Source organism: Acinonyx jubatus, chromosome D2 (genome assembly GCF_027475565.1).
Source record: "Acinonyx jubatus isolate Ajub_Pintada_27869175 chromosome D2, VMU_Ajub_asm_v1.0, whole genome shotgun sequence".
NCBI lineage: Eukaryota > Metazoa > Chordata > Mammalia > Carnivora > Felidae > Acinonyx > Acinonyx jubatus.
In genome coordinates, this window is record NC_069393.1 from 48555013 (window position 1) to 48574621 (window position 19609).

The following is a 19609-nucleotide window of genomic DNA, read 5'->3' on the forward strand; positions in this document are numbered from 1 at the left end:
TGCTCCTGGGAGCCCAGAAGATGGAAAACAGGTTCCAGTCCAGAAGGAAATGAGCAGAGGCGCCCTCGCTGCCAAGGGCTGGGGCCAGCAGCCTGACTGCTTCTGGCTCCCTCCGCCGCAGCGATGGCAGTTTCTGGCAGGGGGTTGGCTGAGTTGGGAAGTTGGATCTGGAGGCTCTGGACACCCTGGATCCTGGTCTGCACTACTCCCAGCTTTGCTGAGTTCCCAAGAGAATGTGAGCTCCCAGCTGGCCTATGTAGCTAGAGGTTCCCCTCCTGTTTCACAACAGGTGGGCCTCTCTTTAGGGGGACCCCAAGAGCAGGAGAGGGACAGAAACACTACAAAGGTCTCACTGCTGAGGAAACATTTGCTGAATGCCACCACCTGCTCCTGATCCACTAAAAGATGGTCACACGGAATTTTCTTTAATAGGACAAAGAAATTGTGGCAGGCTCTGCGGAGGTCATCCCCGACCTCCTTTCCATTATGATCTGCACTATTGAGGCTGAAAAGCTAACTATATTCCCGGCCCGTCTTGAACTAAGTGTGGTCCAATGACACAGTTCTGGTAAATGAGACATAACTGGCAGTCAGCTGGGGGATTCTGAGAAGGCTTGCTTTCTTAATAGAAGAGCCAAATGTGGCTGGTGCTTCCGGTTTTCGCTCCATTTCTCTTCTCCCTACCTTGAAGGTGGATGCGATGCCAGGAGTTGGGGCAGCCATGTTGCAACACTGAGGCAGAATGCATGAAAGAGAGGCTAAGCACTTGCCGAGACAAGGCCCTGACACGGCTGAGGTGCTGAACACCAGCCAGCATCTTTCTACTTACAGGCTTCTTGTAAACTGAGGCAAAACAAAGCCTTGTTTGTTTAAGCTGCTGTGTTTGGAATTCTTGTAATAGAAAGGATTCCTAGCTAATGCACACCACTACAGCAAACTATCAGCCAGCATCACAAGTAACACTGAAACTCTAGCTGCATTTCCATTACATTCTGAGACAAGGGTGTGCCCTCTGTAACAGCTAGGATTGCTAATAATACAAATGTTTTATTTTTCTTTTTTTTGAGTGTTCACTACATGCCAGCTACTCACCTAAGCACTTGGCATATTTACTCATTTTATCTTCCTGCAGCCCCGTGGGGGGTATCTTATAGGTATCAAAATGAAGCCATCGAGTGATTGAGAGAACTTGTCCAAGTTGGTAAGCTGTGACCCAGGATGTGATTTCGGAAAGTGTGGCTCTGGGTGCTCATAATCACATGAGGTGGTGTTATCTATCTATAAGATGAGGAAGCCAGGAAGTGCAGCACAACCCAGGTCTCAGGACTCTTGTCCCAAGCCTCCTGGCCACCCCATTCTCTCCCTCCATGCACTACTCCGGGAAAGCCAGTTACTTTCCGAAGGAGGGCGGGGAGCCAGGATCAGAACTGGGGACTAGACACCCGGAATCGTCAAGAGTCTGGGAGAGCCTGTGGGGCCACTCCACAGAGAGCGAAGACCTTGGGCCAAGGCCCCTCCTCTGCTCCAGGGCACGTATGAGCAAACACTGCCAAGGTTTTCTTTCTTTTTTTCTTCCTCTGTTTCCAAAGCTGATTGACCCCACTTCTGATGAACGTCTTTTTCTTTATTTTTAAAGCTACTTTTCTATTCAGAAATACTGGTGAGTCTCCTGGGCTGGGAGCTGGCTTGTCTCTTCTTTACCTATTATCTCTTAACGCTTTTTTTTTTTTTTTTAAGTTATGAAAGAAATACAAGGCTGCTATAAAATCTTCAAATAGTTCAGAAGTTTACGAAATAAAAAGTATAATTTTCTGCTCCCATATTTTCAACCTCCACCCCCCTCTCCCCATAACTCAGAGGGATAGCATTACCTAGGAGATTAGAGTGTGTCCTTTCAGAGCCTTCCCTACACAAACACACTCATATGTAGGATGCACACGTCTTATTTTAAATACAAAAAATTCAGGCTCTACACGGGAGTCTGTAAGTTACTTCTTATCCAATAATAACTCATGGACTTAAATCTGGCTCATTGTTTCCAACATATGCTGACTTTTCCTTAGGAAGAAAGTACTACGATTTCTTTAGCTAACCTTGTGTCGACGGACACTGGTTACTTCCAATGTGTTGCTTCTATGTATTTGTACGCCAATTTGGGTTGTAGAGACTCCCACACGTGGCCTGGCTGTGTCCAAGCCTGCATTTGACAGGTGTGGCCAAATGTCATTCCTAAACTCCTGCACCAATCACTCTCTCCCTGACTGAGAACGAGAGCACTCTTTCCCTATGCCTTCACTAAACTTGGACACACTTAATCTTCACAAATGTTGCAAACACCCCAGTAGCCCAAAGCTTGGTTTCTAAATACTGTCTCCCCTAAAAGGAACCAGGAATCATGACTCCCTGGAGAAATGACTGATTCCAGGGCTGGGGTGAGGAACAACAACAAAAACAGAGCTTAGAACAGTCTGATGTGACAGGAAGTAAGGCAGCACTCAAAGAATGACAGGGACACGTCAAGGGGGCACAAGCTAACTCGAGGGAGCTCCCGCTGACCCAATTGGGACATTTTGAGCATCAGACTAAATTATAGCATTGAATTATAGCGATTGAAACTAAAACTCCATGAGTCAGTCTGTAATGATATTAAATAAAAAGGAAAAGCTTGTACTTTTAGTAGAATTTCAGCTAATACATGTAGACAGAATTTAGAAAAAGCTTCATTTGGCAACAGTTACGATAATAATCGATCAGACAAGAATCGTCAACAGACGCAAAATTTGTGGGTGAAAGTTTGAACAGGAACCACAGACTCGACGTATCTTCCCACAAAAATACTTCTTTATCACAGAAGGGAAAAAAGCCACTTTATAATCGAGAAACCCAGTGAATATCAGAGTCCATATCACCAGTGATGAACCACACTCCCATGGCCGTGTTGGTGACCCACTGAGAGGGCACAGCAGCACTTCTGAGGCATTCTTGCCAAAAATTGATGATCTGGATCTAACACTGGGGAAATATCACAAAACCCAAACTGAAGCACATTGTACAACATAAAGGGACAGTGCCCTTCATAAATGTCAATGTTTTGCAAGCAAAGTAAAGCAGAGCCTTCTCCAGATTACAGGGGTCTACTGGGCCATGACAACTAGTGATCCTGGCCTAGAAAAAACTGTTATTAAGGACAATATCAGGACAGCTGACAGAATTAAAGTATGACTTCAGATAATATATGAGAGTATGACTAACAGATAACATCTGTATTCATGCTAGTTTTCCTGCACTTGATAAATGTATCATGGTCAAGTAGGAAAATGTCCTTGTTTGTAGAAGACATAGATTTAAATATTTAGGAGTAAGGTGGCATGGAGGTATGCGACTTACTGTTAAATCATTCAGAAAATAAACCACATATATATAATATATGTACATATGTATACATGTATGTATGCATATGAGACACACACAGAGAGAAAGGGAGAGGTAGAGAACACAAATGCAGCAAAATACAAACAGTCCAGTGAATATGGGTCAGTAGATAGGGCGCCTGGGTGGCTCAGTCAGCTGAGCGTCCAACTGTGGCTCAGGTCATGATCTCACAGCTTGTGGGTTCGAGCCCCGCGTTGGGCTCTGTGCTGACAGATCAGAGCCTGGAGCCTGCTTCGGATTCTGTGTCTCCCTCTCTCTCTTTGCCCCTCCCCTGCTCATGCTCTCTCTCTCTCTTTCAAAAATAAATAAACATTAAAAACATTAAAAAAATATATGGCCCAGTGGTGAAAGGGAGTTCTTTGCACTGAGTTTAGAACTGTTTTCAAATAAAAGGTTTAAGGGAAAAATTATGTTTGCCAAAGTGTTAGGTACAAAATCGTATCTCGCAGGTATTTTAATCTGTGTTCACTTCATCACAGGCAATGTTGAGCATATTTTCACAGGTTAGTCATTTCTAGTTATTTTGTGAATCATTTCTCTATTAAATTGTTTTTGTTTCACTAAATGGAATATTTTCTGAACTTGTATTAAAGTTCTTTTCTCTTTTGTACATGGTGAATAATTCTCCTATTTTGTCATTTGTCTTTTGATTTTTATGGTGTCTTTAGCTGTGCAGATGTTTTACATTTTTATGAATCAAATCTATCACCTTTCCCTCCCCCTGCAAGAGTATGAAACATGTATACTCTTTAGTAATTAAACAGTATAGCTAGAACTCAAGTCTGCCTCTAATTTCATCATCATTTTTTTTAAATTAAAATTTTTATTTGGAGATCATTATAGATTCACATGCGGTTGTAAGAAATAATACAGAAAGATCTCATATACTCTTTTTTTGAGAGAGAGAGAGATAGCAGGCACAAGTGAGCGAGGGGCAGAGACAGAAAATCCCAGGAGGGGCAGAGAGAGAGGAACAGAGAGGGAGGGAGAGAGAGAGGGAGAGAGAGAGAGAAGTGGGGCTCACCTGAAGCAGGGTTCGGGCTCACCCAAAGTGGGGCTTGTGTTCACCTGAAGTGGGGTACGAGCTCACCGGATGTGGGACTCCAGCTCACCCGAAGCAGGGATCAAGCTCATCCCTGGGACTTGTCATGGGACTTGAATTCATGAACTGTGAGGTCATGACCTGAGCCGAAGTCAGATGCTTAATGACTGAGGCACCCAGGAGCCCCAAAGATCTCATATCCTCTTTACCCAGTTCTCCCCATTGGTACAAATTTGCAAAACTCCAGTACAACGTCATAACCAGGATGTTGACATTGATATGGTCAAGATACAGTACATTTCCATCCCCACAGGGATCCCTCATGTTGTCCTTCATAACCACACCCACTTTCCCTCGCCATCCTTCCTTAACCCCTGCCAACCACTAATCTGTTCTCCATTTCTACAATTTTGTCACTTTAGAATGTTATGGAAATAAAATCATATAGTATGTAACCTTTGGGGTTGGTTTTTTATCACTCAGCATAATTCTCTGGAGATTCATTCAGGTTGTTGCCTGTATCAATAGCTTGTTCCTTTTTATTACTGCGTAGTATTCCATGGTATAGCTGTACTGAAGTTTGCTTAAACTATTTACCCATTGGAGGACATTTGGGCTCTTTCCAGATTTTGACTGCTACAAATAAAGCTGTTACAGATTTTTATGTACTGGTTTTTGTGTTAACATAAGTCTTAATTTTTGTTGGATAAATATCCAGGATTGCAGTTGCTGGCTTGTGTGGTAGGTGCCTGTTTAGTTTTTTGTTTTTGTTTATTTTAAGAATGTCAAACTGTCTTTAAGAGCAGCCCTACCATTTGACATCTACACCAACAATGTATGACTAATTTGGTTTCTCCACATCTTCATCAGGATTTGGTGTTGTCACTTTTTTATTTTAGTCATTCTGATGAGGAGGTGTCATTGTGGTTTCAATTTGCACTTCCCTAACAGCTTATGATGTTGAATCTTTTCAAATTCTTATTTGCCACCTATATATCATCTTCAGTGAAATGTCTGTTCATGTCTTTTGCCCATTTTCTAATTGAATTTTTTTTTTTTTTACTTGTTGAGTTTTGGGAGTTAAGTAGGAAAATGTCCTACAAAATGGCATAAAATGATATACTCTAGATATCAGTTCTCGGTTGGATATGTGGTTTACAAAATAGTTTCTCCCACTCTATAGCTTACCTTTTATCCTAAAAGCAGGGTCTTTTGCAAAAGTTTTAAATTTTGATGAAACTCAAGTTACTAATCTTACCTTTTAGGGTCATGCTTCTGATGTCAGGTCTATGAACTCTTTGCCTAGACCTAGATCTCAAAGTTTCTCTCTCTCTCTCTCTCTCTCTCTCTCTGTCTCTCTCTCTCTCTCTTTTTTTTTTTTGGTTTTAAGGTTCACATTTATCTCTGTGATCCATATTGAATTCTCTTTTGTATAAGATATGAAACTTAGGTCAAGGTTCAGATCTATGACTAAGGATGTCCAATTATTCCTGTACCATTTGTTGAAAAGGTGATCTTTCCTTCATTGAATTGCTTTTGTACCTTTGTCAAAAATCAGTTGGGCGTATTTTTGTGGGTCTATTTCTGTGTTCTCTGTTCTGTTCCATAAATCCATGTGTCTCTCCCTTTGCTAGGACCACACAGTCTTAATTATTGCAGCAACATAAAAATCTTAACATTGGGTACACTGATTTCTCCTACTTTCTTCTTTGTTTTCAAGATTGTTTAAACTACTCTAGTTCTTTTGTCTTTCTATACAAATTTTAAAATAATCTCATACATATCTACAAAAATTATGCTGAGAGTTTTATAAGCATTGTGTTAGGCATATATACTGATTTGAACGAAATCAACATCTTTAGTATGTTGTCTCCTATTCCATATCTCTCCATTTCTTTAGATCTTCTTTGATCTTTTTCAGTAGTATTGTATAGTTTTCAGGCTAACAAGTTTTGCTAGATCTACATATAAATATCTCTTTTTTTGAGTTACTGTAAGTGGTTTGTTTTTAATTTCAGTGTCCATGTATTTGTTGCTAGTGTATAGATATAGCACTTTGTATGTTTTTTTTTTTTTTTTGTATGTTTATCTTGTATCCTGCAAACTTGCTGGACTCACTAGTTTTAAGAGATTTTTTTATGTTGATTTCTTAGGCTTTTCTACCTAGACAGTCATGTTATGTGCAAACAGGGACAATAGTTTTATTTTTTCCCTTTCAATCTGCATGTCTTTTATTTCCTTCCCCTCTCTCCGACCCTCTTGTTGCACTGGCTATAATTTCCAGCACTATGTTGAATGAGAACGGTGAGAATGAAGAAACTTGTTTTATTCTAATTTTGGGGGAAAGCAGTCTTTTACCATTAAGTATAATGTTAGCTATAGATTCTTTTTTTTTTTTTTTTTTTTTTGGTACCTGCTCTGTATCAAGTGGAGAAAGTTCCTCAGTTACTATTTTTTCTGAAACTTTCTTTTCAGGAAAGAGTGTTGAATTTTATCAAGTGTATTTTCTTCACGAATTGAGATGTTCATGTGATTTCTCTTCTTTAACCTGTTAATATGGTAGATTACATTGATTGATTTTTCAAATGTCCAGCCTTACAATCCTGGGATAAAACTCACTTGGTTATAGTATAAAATTCTTTATTTTTTAAGTTTTTAATTAAAACATATCTCTATCTATCTATCTATCTTAATAAGTAAACTCTACACCCAACGTGGGGCTGGAACTCACAACTCCAAGATCAAGAGTCACATGTTCTACTGGCTGAGCCATCCAGGCACCCTTAAAATTCTTTTTTTTAATGATTTATTTATTTATTTATTTATTTATGATGGGGGCAGGGCAGAGGGGCAGAGAGAGAGGGAAACAGGATCTGAAGTTAGCTCTGCGCTGACAGCAGAAAGCCCCACACAGGGCTCAAACTCACAAACCACAAGATCATGACCTGAGCTGAAGTTGGGTGTTTGAGCTACCCAAGCACCCCTAAAATTGATTTCAGCTCAGGTCATGATCTCACAGTTTGTGAGTTTGAGCCCCATGTTGGCGTGTGGAGTCTGCTTGGGATTCCCTCTCCCTCTGTCTGTCCCTCCCCTGCTTATGCATGCTCTCTCTCTCAAAATATAAATAAACTTAAAAAAAAAATTAAAAATGTTTTTTCCCCCTGAATTCTCTTTGCTATTACTTTGTTAAGGATTTTTGCATCTATACTGATGAAGGATATTGAGATCAATAGTTTTTGTATTCTTCATCTAGTTTTGGCATCAGGGTAATACTAGCTTCATAAAATGAAATTCCCTCCTCTTGTATTTTCTGGAAGAGATTGTTTAGAATTGGTGTTAACTCTAAACATTTGGTAGAATTCCCCAATGAAACCATAAGGGCCTGGAAATTTCTTTGGGGGAGTTTTTAAAGTTACAAATTTAATTTCCTTAATAGTATAGACCTATTCGAATTATCCATTTTATCTGGATGAGTTATTGTAGTTGTGTTTTTTAAGGAGTTGGTCCATTTTGTCTAAGTGTTCAAATTTATGTGTGTAGAGTTGTTCGCAATTATTAGCTTTTTGATAATTGCCTGTTTCATTCCTAACTGGTAATTTGTGACTTCTCTCTTTCATTGTCAGTCTTGCTAGAAGTTTCTCAATATTATTGACCTTTTCAGAGGACCAAATCTGTTTCATTGATTTTCTCTATTATTTTTGTTTTCAATTTCATTGACTTTTGTTCTAATCTTTATTGTTTCCTTCATTCTACTTGCTTTACAGTTATTTCACTTTTCTTCTAGGGTTTTGAAAAGTGCCATGGGCTAATTACGTCCCCAACCCCAACAATTCATATGTTGAAGTCCTAAACCTGAGTACCTCAGAATGTGAGTGTATTTGGAAATAGGGCCTTTGAACAAGCAATTAAGGTATAATGAGGTCGTATGGATGGCACACTAATTCAATATGACTGGCAGTCATGTAAGAAGAGAAGGTTAGGACACAGATACACACACACACACACACAGAGTGAGAGAGAGAGAGAGAGAGAGAGAGAGAGAGAGAGAGAGAGAGAGAGGAGGCAGCCATCTGCAAGCCAAAATAGAGAGGCCCCAGAAGAAATCAAACCTGCTGCCATCTTGATCTTGGACTTCAAGCCTCCAGAACTTTGAGAAAATAAATTTCTGTTGTTTAAGCCACTCAGTCTGTGGCATATGTTATGGCAGCCCTAGTAAACTGACACTATTATATGCATTTGGTGCTATACATTTCTCTCTCATCACTCTCATCACTGCTGTAGTGATTTGTGTCCCACAAATTTTGATAGGTTATATTTTCACTTTCACTCACTTCAGTGTATTTTTTTTATTTCCCTTGAGACTTCCTCCTTAGCCTATGGATGAGTTAGAACAGAGTTGTTTGGTTTTCTAATTTTTCAAGATTTTTCTGTTGTCTTTTTGTTATTGATTTCTAATTTCATTCCATTGTGGTCATATAAAGTACTGTATGATTTCAATTCGTATAATTTGTTGAGATTTGTTTTATGGTCTAGGATATGATGAATTTGGTATATTTTCCATAGGAACTTGAAAAAAAATGTGAATCCTGCTGTTGTTGGTTGAAGTGTTCTATAAATGCTGATATGCCTTGACAGTTCTGTCTTGTAGTTCTCTGACTTGTTGAAAGAGAATTGTTGAAGTTTCTGACTATAAATATGGATTTGTCTATTTTTCCTTCCAGTTAAAAAAATTTTTTTTAATGTTTATTTATTTTTGACAGAGAGAGAGAGAGACAGGGCATGAGCAGGGGAGGGGCAGAGAGAGGGGGGGACACAGAATCTGAAGCAGGCTCCAGGCTCTGAGCTGTCAGCACAGAGCCCTACGTGGGGCCCGAACTCACAGACTGTGAGATCATGACCTGAGCCGAAGTCGGATGCTCAAACGACTTAGCCACCCAGGCGCCCCTTTCCTTCCAGTTTTTTAGATTTTGCCTCATATATTTTGTTAGCTCTGTTGTTTTGTGTGTATACATTTAGTGTTGCTATGTCTTCCTGGTGGATTGACTCTATTATTCCATAATGTCTCTCTCTGCCTTTGCTAATTTTCTTGGCTCTGAAGAATACTTTAGTTGATATTAATATAACCATTACTGCTTCCTTTTGATTAATTCTTTTATGGTATGCCTTTTTCTATTCTTTTATTTTCATACTGTTTATATCATTATATTTGAGGGAATTTCTTGCAAACTACATAGAGTTGGGTCATATTTTAAAATCCACTCTGCCAGTCTCTGTCATTTAGTTAGTATATCCTTACTGTTTACATTTAATGTAATTATTGACATGTTAGGGCTTAAGTCTTCCATTTTATTTTTTGTGTTCTGCTTTAAATTTTTTGTTTTGTTTTTCCGGACTTTCTTAGGTTACTTGAACATTTTTTAGAATTCCCTTTTGATGTATGTCTAGTGTTTTTGAGTATTTGTCTTTGTATAGCTTTTTTGGTGGTTGCTCTAGGTATTACATTACACATACATAAGTTATCATACTCTTCTGGCACCACTGTTCTGCCAGTTTGAATGAGGAATAGAAATATGCCTTTGTTTACATCATTTACCCTCTCTCATATATAACATAATTGCCTTTAATATTTCCTCCTCATACGTTTAGAACTAGGTCTGCATGCCAATTTTTTTTGCTTCAACTATTAAACATCTTTTAGAAAACTCAAGATGAGAATGGCACCTGGGTAGCTCATTTGGTTAAGTGTCTGACTTTGGCTAAGATCATGTTCTCATGGTTCAGGTCATGATCTCCCAGTTTGTGAGTTCAAGCCCCGCATTGGGCTACATGCTGACAGCTCGGAGCTCAAAGCCTGGAGCCTGATTAGGACTCTGTGTCTCCCTCTCTCTCTCCCCCCATGCCCCCCATCTCTTAGAAATAAACATTAAAAAAAAAAAAAGAAAACTCAAGATGAGAAAGAAAATCTGTTGTGTTTACCCATATTTTTGCTTGCCACATTCTTTCTTCTTTCCTGATGTTCCAAGTTTCCTTCTTTTAATTGCTTATTTTCTGTTTGAAAAATTCCCTTAGTCATTCTTTCAGAGTAGTTCTCCTGGTGATGAATTCACTTAGTTTTCCTTCATCTGAGATTGAGGACAAAAGTGAAAATGACATTTTCACAGGGGGATTCTGGGTTGGCAGCTCTTTTCTTTTAGCATCTGAAAAATACTATGCTCACTTCATGCTCACTTCTATGGTTCTGATGAAAAATGCACTGTCATTTGAAGGGATCATTTCTCCAACTGTTTTCAAGATTTTTTTCTGTGTCTTTATATCTCACAAGTTTAATTATCGTGTGTCATGACATGGGTTTCTGTTTTTATTCTGTTTGGGATTAATCACCTTCTTAAATCTGCAGGTTATCTCTTTTGCCAAATTTGGTAAGTTTTTAGCCCCTATTTTTTTTTTTGTTCTTTTTTTTAGTACTTTTTCAGCCTACCCTCTTTCTCCTTTCCTTTTGGGATTTGAATGACATGAAGGTTAGATCTTTTGTTACCGTCTTTCTGGTCCCTGAAGCTCTGTTCTATTTTCTCTCTGTTGTTCAGGTTGGGTAACTTCTGTTTTACCTTCCAGTTCACTGATTCTTTCTTCTGTCCTCTTCACTTTGTTAAGCCTATCTACTTATTTCACTTATTGTATTTTTCTGTTCTAAAATTTTATTTTGGTTCTTCATTATATCTTCTATTTCTTTGTTGAGACTTTCTGTTCTTCCAGTTGTTTCAGGCATATTCATAATTGCTTGTTGAGTCATTTTTATGATGGCTACTTTAAAATCCTTGCCAGATCATTCTAACATCACTGTCATCTAGCTGTCAGCATCTGTTGAATGACTGTTTTCATTTAGTGTCCTTGGTTCTTGGTGTGACTAGTAATTCCCTGTAGAAACTGGGACATTTTCATATTATGCTGTGAGTCTCTGGATCTTATTTAAACATTCTGTTTTAGATGGGTCTTCCTGTCACTGCTCTAGCAAGGAAAGTGGGGAAGCTCCTCCACTAACCAAGTAGAATTAGAAGCTCAGGTTCCTCACTCAGCCTCTGTTGACACCTGAAGTGAGGATGGGCGATCCTCATTAGTGCTGGGTGGGGGCGGGGATTCTGGCTTCTATGTGGTCCTCACTGACACAGCTAGTTGGAATGGAAGTTCCCAGAAGCACACTTGGCCTTCTCTGAGGCTGGTGGAGGTCTAGGCCTTTGCTGGTATGGGTGTAGTTGGGGTCAGTTTTTTGGTTTTTTTTTCTGTGATGATTGGTTGGAGTAGAATAGTGATTGTCTAAAGTTTTCTCTTTCTTTAAAAAAAAAATTCCCCAATGTTTGTTTATTTTTGAGAGTGAGAGACAGAGTATGAGTGGGGAAGGGGCAGACAGAGAGGGAGACACAGAATCTGAAGCAGGCTCCAGGCTCCAAGCTGCCAGCACAGAGCCTGACATGGGGCTCGAACCCAAGGACCTCGAGATCATGACCCAAGCTGATGTCGGATGCCCAACCGACTAAGACACCCAGGCGCCCCTTGTCTAAAGTTTTCTGTCTTAGTAGGCTATGCCTTTCCTGTCCTTGGTGTAGACTAAGCCAGTTTTGTTGGAGCATTTTTGGTCTATGCTCTTTGGGCTTTCTGGGTTGCTGACTCTTCAGCTTCAAGTCTGGGTTATATGAGGCAAAAAGAAAATCCAGGGAAACCACCACTGTCCTTCCTTGGATCCTGAGGTCCCTAGCTAGCCTGCCTTCCTCACTCATTTTTTTGAGTCTTCTTATATTTGTTTCATATTTAATATCCAGAGTTTTGACTTGTGCTTAGTGGGAGGAATAATGGCACATTGTCATATTTTTGTCTGCTCATTTACTACATGCATATATACTCATAAAACATATGAGGCATTGTTTAGAGGCAGTTTAAATATAAATGACATTGTTTAGTAACTGTATCTATCAGAACATAATTCAAGAGTTACCTAGAAAGTTTTTAAAAACATTTTGAAGTTGATAGACTTTGGAGCTTAATTCCCTCATTATTAAATTTCAACTTTTATTTCATTGCTACAAATAGTCGTCTTAGGAATATTGATTTTGGAATTCAATGGAAATGTTTTGAGGATTAATATGTGATACTTGTGGTTGAAGCAAAAGTGAATTTTTGTTCTTTGGTAAAATTTTTTCATATTCATGGTTAAGTTTATAGTAATTCAAAATTTCTGTATTCGTTTCTCTTTGGTGTCTCTTATGTGCTGACTTCTGAAAAATATGTCCTAAAATTTCCCACTATGATTGTGAATTTCAATTTCCCTACATCTTTCAGTCAAGGAAGCTGACTGTGAAGCTAAGTTATTACGTACATACACATTTATGACTATTACACTTTTCTGATAGACTGTAATTTTCACAAATATGAATTACCACTCTGAGTCCCTTTTAATGCTTTTCATCTTGATTTTTATTCTGTCTAAAATTCACATGGGCATATCTACCTTTTTCGTAGCATTTGTCTGGTACACTTTTTTCTATTGTTGTATTTTAAATCTTTTGTGTAATGTATTGTGTACGTGTGTGTCTTGTAAACAGTATATATTTGGAATATGTTTTTGCCCAGTCTCCTGACCACTCTGTTTGAAACTGCAAGCCACCTGTGGCACTTCCTCATCCCCTTTTCTGTTTTATTCCCATAGCATTTATCATTGGCTAATATGCTATAGACCGACTTATCTATTTTGATTATTTTCATTTTTCTCATAAGGATGTAAGCTCCAGGAGGGTGGGAAATTTTATCTGTTTGTTCGTTGTTGTACCTTCAACACCTAGAACAGTGCCCAGGACATAGTAAAACCTCAAAAACTATTCAAAGAAACGATAGAATTAAGTTATCTTTGTTTTAGTGTTTACTGAAAGCTACCCATTCTATTTTTATTTTTCTTGTAGTTACTCTTAAATTTTTATACAAATATTTAAATTTATGTTTTTCCATCAAGTCTAAGTTTAATCACCACTGTATTTCCTCTATCAAGAAATAAGGATTATAGGGGTGTCTGGGTGGTTCAGTCAGTTAAGTATCCAACTCTTGATTTTAGCTCAGGTCATGATCTCCCAGTTGTGAGACTGAGTCCTGCATCGGGCTCTGCACAGATCATGGACCCGGCTTAAGATTCTGTCTCTCCCTCTCCCTCTGCCCCTCCTCTGCTTGTTCTCTCTCTCTCTCTCTCTCTCTCTCTCTCTCTCTCTCTCTCTCTCTCTCAAAACTAAACAAACACCCACACAAAAACAAAAACAAACTAATAAAAAAAAAGAAATAAGGATCATAGTGTACATCTACTGTCCTCTTCTCCCTTTTGCAACCTCCCATATTGCAAGGATCTAGGATTTAAATTTCATTCATTCATTTACCCCTTCATTCACCTCCTTTCATTTACACAGAATTAATTGAACATCTAAGTTTCACAGTTTTTAGCAATTAAAAACAACTTAAACCTTGTTTTATATCCTGTCAAGAGTATGTGTGACATAGGTATACCCATTTATCAAAATGATACCGCTAATATTTGTATATTTCAATTGAGGAACTGAATGTACAAATAGACAATGGTCAGACTGTATATAAAAGTAGAACTCTGGGGGCACTTGGTAGCTCAGTCAGTTGAGCATCTGACTTGATTTTGGCTCAGGTCATGATCTCACAGCTCGTGGGTTCAAGCCCCATGCTGAGCTTTGCACTGATAGTGCAGAGCCTGCTTCAGATTCTCTGTCTCCCTCCCTCTTGCTCTTTCCCCTCCCCAACTCATGCATGTGCGTGCGTGCACTCTCTCTCTCTCTCAAAAATAAATAAACATTAAAAAATATTTTAAAAATGGAACTCTGACCCACAACCTGCCCAGGACACCAACCCCGTATCTGCAGTAACCAGCCCAGAAAGCCAATCTGCTAGAAGTCAGTCTTGCAGGAAGCCAGATTGCTATCTCTAGTGACAATCCAAGAAGCTAAACAATAACCTTGATGACAACTGGCCCAAAATAGCAAGGCTTTAATAACTGACACCTTCCCTAATTTTGGTTCCCACTTACAACTTAGGACCAACAAGAGGAAGCTAAATGTGCTCCCCCTAACCAATCACAAAGGATGCTCAGCTTATTGTTAGCCTGCCTGCAGCTTTCCCAAGGCCCACAGCCTCCAAGCAGGGTGTACCTGAAGCCTTCTCTTTTTTTCCACTGCCTTTGAGTCTTTGCCAATATGCAGGTGACCATGGTTGACTCCTTTGCTATAGCAAGTTCAGAATAAGTAACTGTTGCTTTTCTCATTTGTGTTCTCTTTGTTTATTTCTAAAATGTATGCAAATTTTACCTATAAGACAGTTATTGAGTGGAGTGTGGAGTTGATGGAGTTATAGATGATACAAGAATGCTAAAAGGTATCTGATGGCTGTTGAAACTGGGTGACGGCACACAGGAGTTCATTGTACTCTTCTGTTTACTTTGTATGTTTGAATTTTTCTCCATGACAAATGCCTACAAATTATTCAAATGTGACCACTGCTGTTTCCCTTATTCTACATCTTTCCTCTGGATCCATTTTTCATTTTGCTGAAACTCATTCACTTGTCCATCAAAAGGGATGTATGGAGGGTCTCTTGTGTGTAGATCCGCTCTAGGCATTGGGGATGGTAAACAAAACAGAGTAGAGCGGTTCTTGCTCTGGGGAGTGTGTGTTCTGGTGAGTGAGGCTGGTTATTAAACTGATAAATATAAACTATGTGAGGAGGTGATGAGAGCTGCTCTCATATCCCAATTAGTGCAGAATCAGGAGGATGGGGAGTGGCGGCAACAGGGCTTCCCCATCAACTGGGGCTCAGGGACGGCTCTAGGGTGACTTCAAGCAGGGATCTGATAGGAGTGAGCAGCATGACACCAGGGAGTAGGGACATTCTGGGCCAGACCGTAAGACAGCACTCAGATGGCAAAGATTTCAGGTGTCCCCAGTACAGCCCTTGGCTTGCCTGTCTTCATTCACAGCTATGGGAGACACTTCTGTGTGCTCAGACCCACCCCCCAGTATGGGGTCCCCCTCAAGCCATGCCCTGGGTCTCTCCCTTTTCTGCCTTGGGGTCTTCCTAAGGAAGACTCATAATGTGGGCAAGTAAAGCTGTAGCAGCCTTTATGCAGTGGGGCAGGAGCATGGACAATGCCCCAGCTGCATATCCTCCAGGTGGATGATTCTGGAAGCTTCTCAGGGGGTCCCAGCAGCCCCCAGCCACCACTGATGACATACCCCTCAACTGGATTTTTCCTTCTCTCTCAATTCTGCCTCTTGGTGCCCCCTTCCAAATCAACAACTTGCCCCAAGTCCTTGTCTCGGGCCCTACTAGGGGGTCTGAAGCAACATGCTTGATGGGCTCCAGGAGCCCCAGGAAGTCACTGTGCCTGGAGCACAGGGAGAAGGAAGAGGGTTTGGGAGACATGTTTGGCAAGGAGGTAAGGACCAGGTTCTGTGGGCATTGAAGGCCATGGCGAACATGATGGGTTTCCTTTAGAGGATAGAGGGTGAGAAGCACGGAGGCTAGTGAGCCAGGAGATAAAGAGTAGCCTCTGCTTTCTCAGGATCACTGTGTTAACAGTCATTGGCTAGGCACCAAGTGGGTGCAGGACCAGTTAGGAGCAATTACAGTGGTTTAGGCAGACTGGCATGGCTGAGGCCCCTGGGTGGGTTCGGAGGGTTTGTTGAGGGAGGCTGGGGGACAATGGCAGAGTCATAGTCGCTTAGCTTCCAGGGCTTTGAATTGAGCACCTGGAAGGATGAGGCTGCCACCTGCTACAATGGGGAGGAGATCTGGGGGGACTGGCGTGAGTGTTTGGGATGAGTCAGGAGCTGGCTCAAGTTACCCTTGAGGTGTCTTTGAGAGAATCAGAGTGATCTTCGTGGGTGGCATCAGCACACAGATGCACAGAGACCACAGCTCGGATGACATCACTGAGGAAGGAGTGTGACAGAGAAGAGGACCAAGAACTGAGCATCCTGGGACATTCCAAAGTCCACCCATCGGGATGAGAGTGTGGAGCCAGCCAGGGGACCAGGCACTCGGGGTGGGTGGCAGGTGAGGTGAGACTCGAGGGCCTCCTGCATGGGCTAGGATCCCACTGTGGCCACCTGCTCCAGCTTCTCTGGCCCTGGCCAGGGAGGGAAGCACTTCCAGGAGGGAGTGACTCACTGCACTGAGGGGAGCCAGCCGTGCGGAGGTCACAGTGCACCTGGATGTGAATGTGTCCCCTGGACATTCTAAGATCCAGAGAGGAGTGGCTGGCACTCTTCTCTGCCTTTGCATTCCTGAAATGTCCCCACTTTTCCTTCCCATGTCATTAGCACTTAGGGGAGGAGGACAAGTGACCTCTTTCTGGTTTTTTTCTTTGAGCAGATGTTATTTTCGTATGAGAAAAAAACCCAGTGAATTTTATTTTATTTATTCCAGAGACATTCTGGGTCCCACAGACATGGTGGTTGGCTTGGGAAAGTCTCTGGGCCCTGCCTGGGTCTAGGGGCATCACATCCAGCTGAGGGCAGGCCACCTGGTTAGGTGGACAAGACCTCTGGGTGGTAGGCCCCACCTCTGCCCGTGAGGACATTACAGTGGTCTCTGTGCACAGGGCTGGCATGAGGCAGAGGGGGCGCCATCACCCATCATTCTGCACATCTGCCATGACCTTCCTAAGGGGGCAGGTGCCTAGGTCATCATCTCACAGCTCCAGGGGTGGCTCAGAAGGAGTGTTCAAGGGTAAGGTGGGTTTATTCAGCATTCACTTTTCACATCGTCACTGAGCCCCCATGTGCTGCCTACTGTTCTGGTTGCTGGAAATGTAGCAGTTGATAAAAGATGAGGTCAGAGTGGGATCAGGGCGAGCAGCATGGCAGTAACTATGGATGTGATGGGCAGAGGTGCGCCTGGGGCCCAGAGCTGAACTAACGTAGCTCCCTTCCCATTAGAAGTGCCTACCCACTGAGACCTGGGACCGGCCAGGCCCTGGAGAACCCCTGCAGAAGCACTGAGCTCCAGGGGAGGAACCTGAGGATCGAGCCATCTCATGGCCATGGCGGGTGCCCTTCCCTAAAGCCCAGGCCTGCCCTCTACTCCCTGTCCCTTCTTCACCAAACAACCACCTTTCCTCACTCTAACCATGACCTGTCATTGTCTTCCCCAGTCAATGACAAGTGTTCATAAGACAATGGCTCCTCAGCAGGACAGGCTCCTCTGGAGCCATTTAAAAACACAGTTTTGGGGTGCCTGGGTGGCTCGGTTGGTTGAGCGTCTGACTGTGGCTCAGGTCATGATCTCACAGTCTGTGAGTTTGAGCCCCACATCAGGCTCACTGCTGACAGTGCGAAGCCTGCTTCGGATACTCTGTCTCCCTCTCTCTCTGCCCCTCCCCTGCTCTCTCTCTCTCTCTCTCTCTCAAGAATAAATAAACATTAAAAAAAAAATCACAGTTTTAAAGGTGTGGTAAAGCAAAAAATAAAACAGAGGCCCCCCAGTGTGGTAGCCCTGAGCAGATTTCTCTGAGCCCAGGGACATTAGTGGTTTCTATGGTGACAGTTCTCTGGGGCCTTGGACCCCTGGGAAAGCACACTGTAGTGCCCCCATCAGCTGCCCTCTCAGGCCACAGCCCAAGGCTGAGAGACTTCTCTTATTGCTTTGTTGTTTTGTTAGATTTGTCTGTCTTTTCCAAATTGTGCAGGAAGAATGAGTTACTTCTATCATTTAAAAACCGATACTTTCGGGGCACGAAAGTCGGTGAAGCATCTGATTTCAGCTCAGGTCGTGATCTCATGGCTCGTGGGTTCAAGCCCTGCACCCGGCTCTGTGTTGACAGCTCAGAGCCTGGAGCCTACTTCGCATTCTGTGTCTCCCTCTCTCTCTGCCCCTCCCCTGCCCATGCTCTGATGCTCTCTCTCTTTCTCAAAAATAAATAAACATTAAAAAAATTTTTTAAAGAAATAAAAATAAAAACCAATACTTCTATTAAAATACAAAGCGAAGTTTCCAGTTCACTTTAAAAAACACTGGAAGCAGTTCTGGCTGAGCCTGTCTCGGGTAAAATGTGTTTCCAGAGCTGGCTGCCCAAGTCTGAGGGTCCCTCTGGTCAGCACTTAGCCCACTTCTGGAGACTCTGGGTGTCTGGCCAGGCAGATGGTGAGCACGGTTGTCGATTAATTTATCACAGGGCCTCTCGGTTTGGGCCTGTACTCTTGGCCTCCAGGTCTCCCTTGGTCTTGCCCCCTCCCATTTTTCTTCTTCCAAAATGACCAAAAGACATACAACCTCCCATTTTAGTGGGGGGAAAAAAACTCATCTAAGTAGCCTTTTAATAAAAACAGAGGCTCTCGCTTAATCAAAAAATCAATTAGTCAGTGGAGAATTTTATTAGTCAATCATGTAAGTAATTAAAAATATTGATTGATGGGGGCGCCTGTGGCTGAGAGCTGCTGCTTTGCCCCAGCAATGTGGGGCCATGGCTGGCATGGGGGTGATCTAGAGCAGAGGCTCTTAAATCATTCCCTGGTGTGCCTCTTCAAGGTCAAATGGGGACACGTTAGACAAGGGATTCCGCCAATCCTGGAGCCTCAGTTTTCTCGTGTGAAAAATGACAGTCCTGCCTTGCACATGGTTCTCTTGCACAAGTCAACCAGACTACAAGTAGAGCCTTGTGCCGGGGCCTCGCGCTAGGAGGGACAGAATGCTTGCTGGGGCCTTGTCTCCTGAGACAGGCCTCACGGACCAGGGTCTTCCAGATTCATCTGACGAGAGGCAGAGTGGGGGACACTGGCACTCAGCCTCCCATGCTCAGGCCCCGATTCCGTGAGTTCAGGAGAAAAGGCCCAGCCCCAGAATGCTGAGTTATTTCTTGGTACATACCCAATCACCCCGCAGATTAGCGGCTTCAATGACAATGTTGATTCAGTTCACAAAACGGCACATTGGCCAGAGCTTGGTGGGGACAGTTTGTCTCTGTCCTACTGAAGTCAGCTGGCACAGCTAGAGTCATCTGAAGACTTGTGGCTCCCAGGTCTGGCCGTGGATGCTGCTGCTGGGACCTGCACTGGGGCTATCAGGCCGACCGCCTCCGTGCGG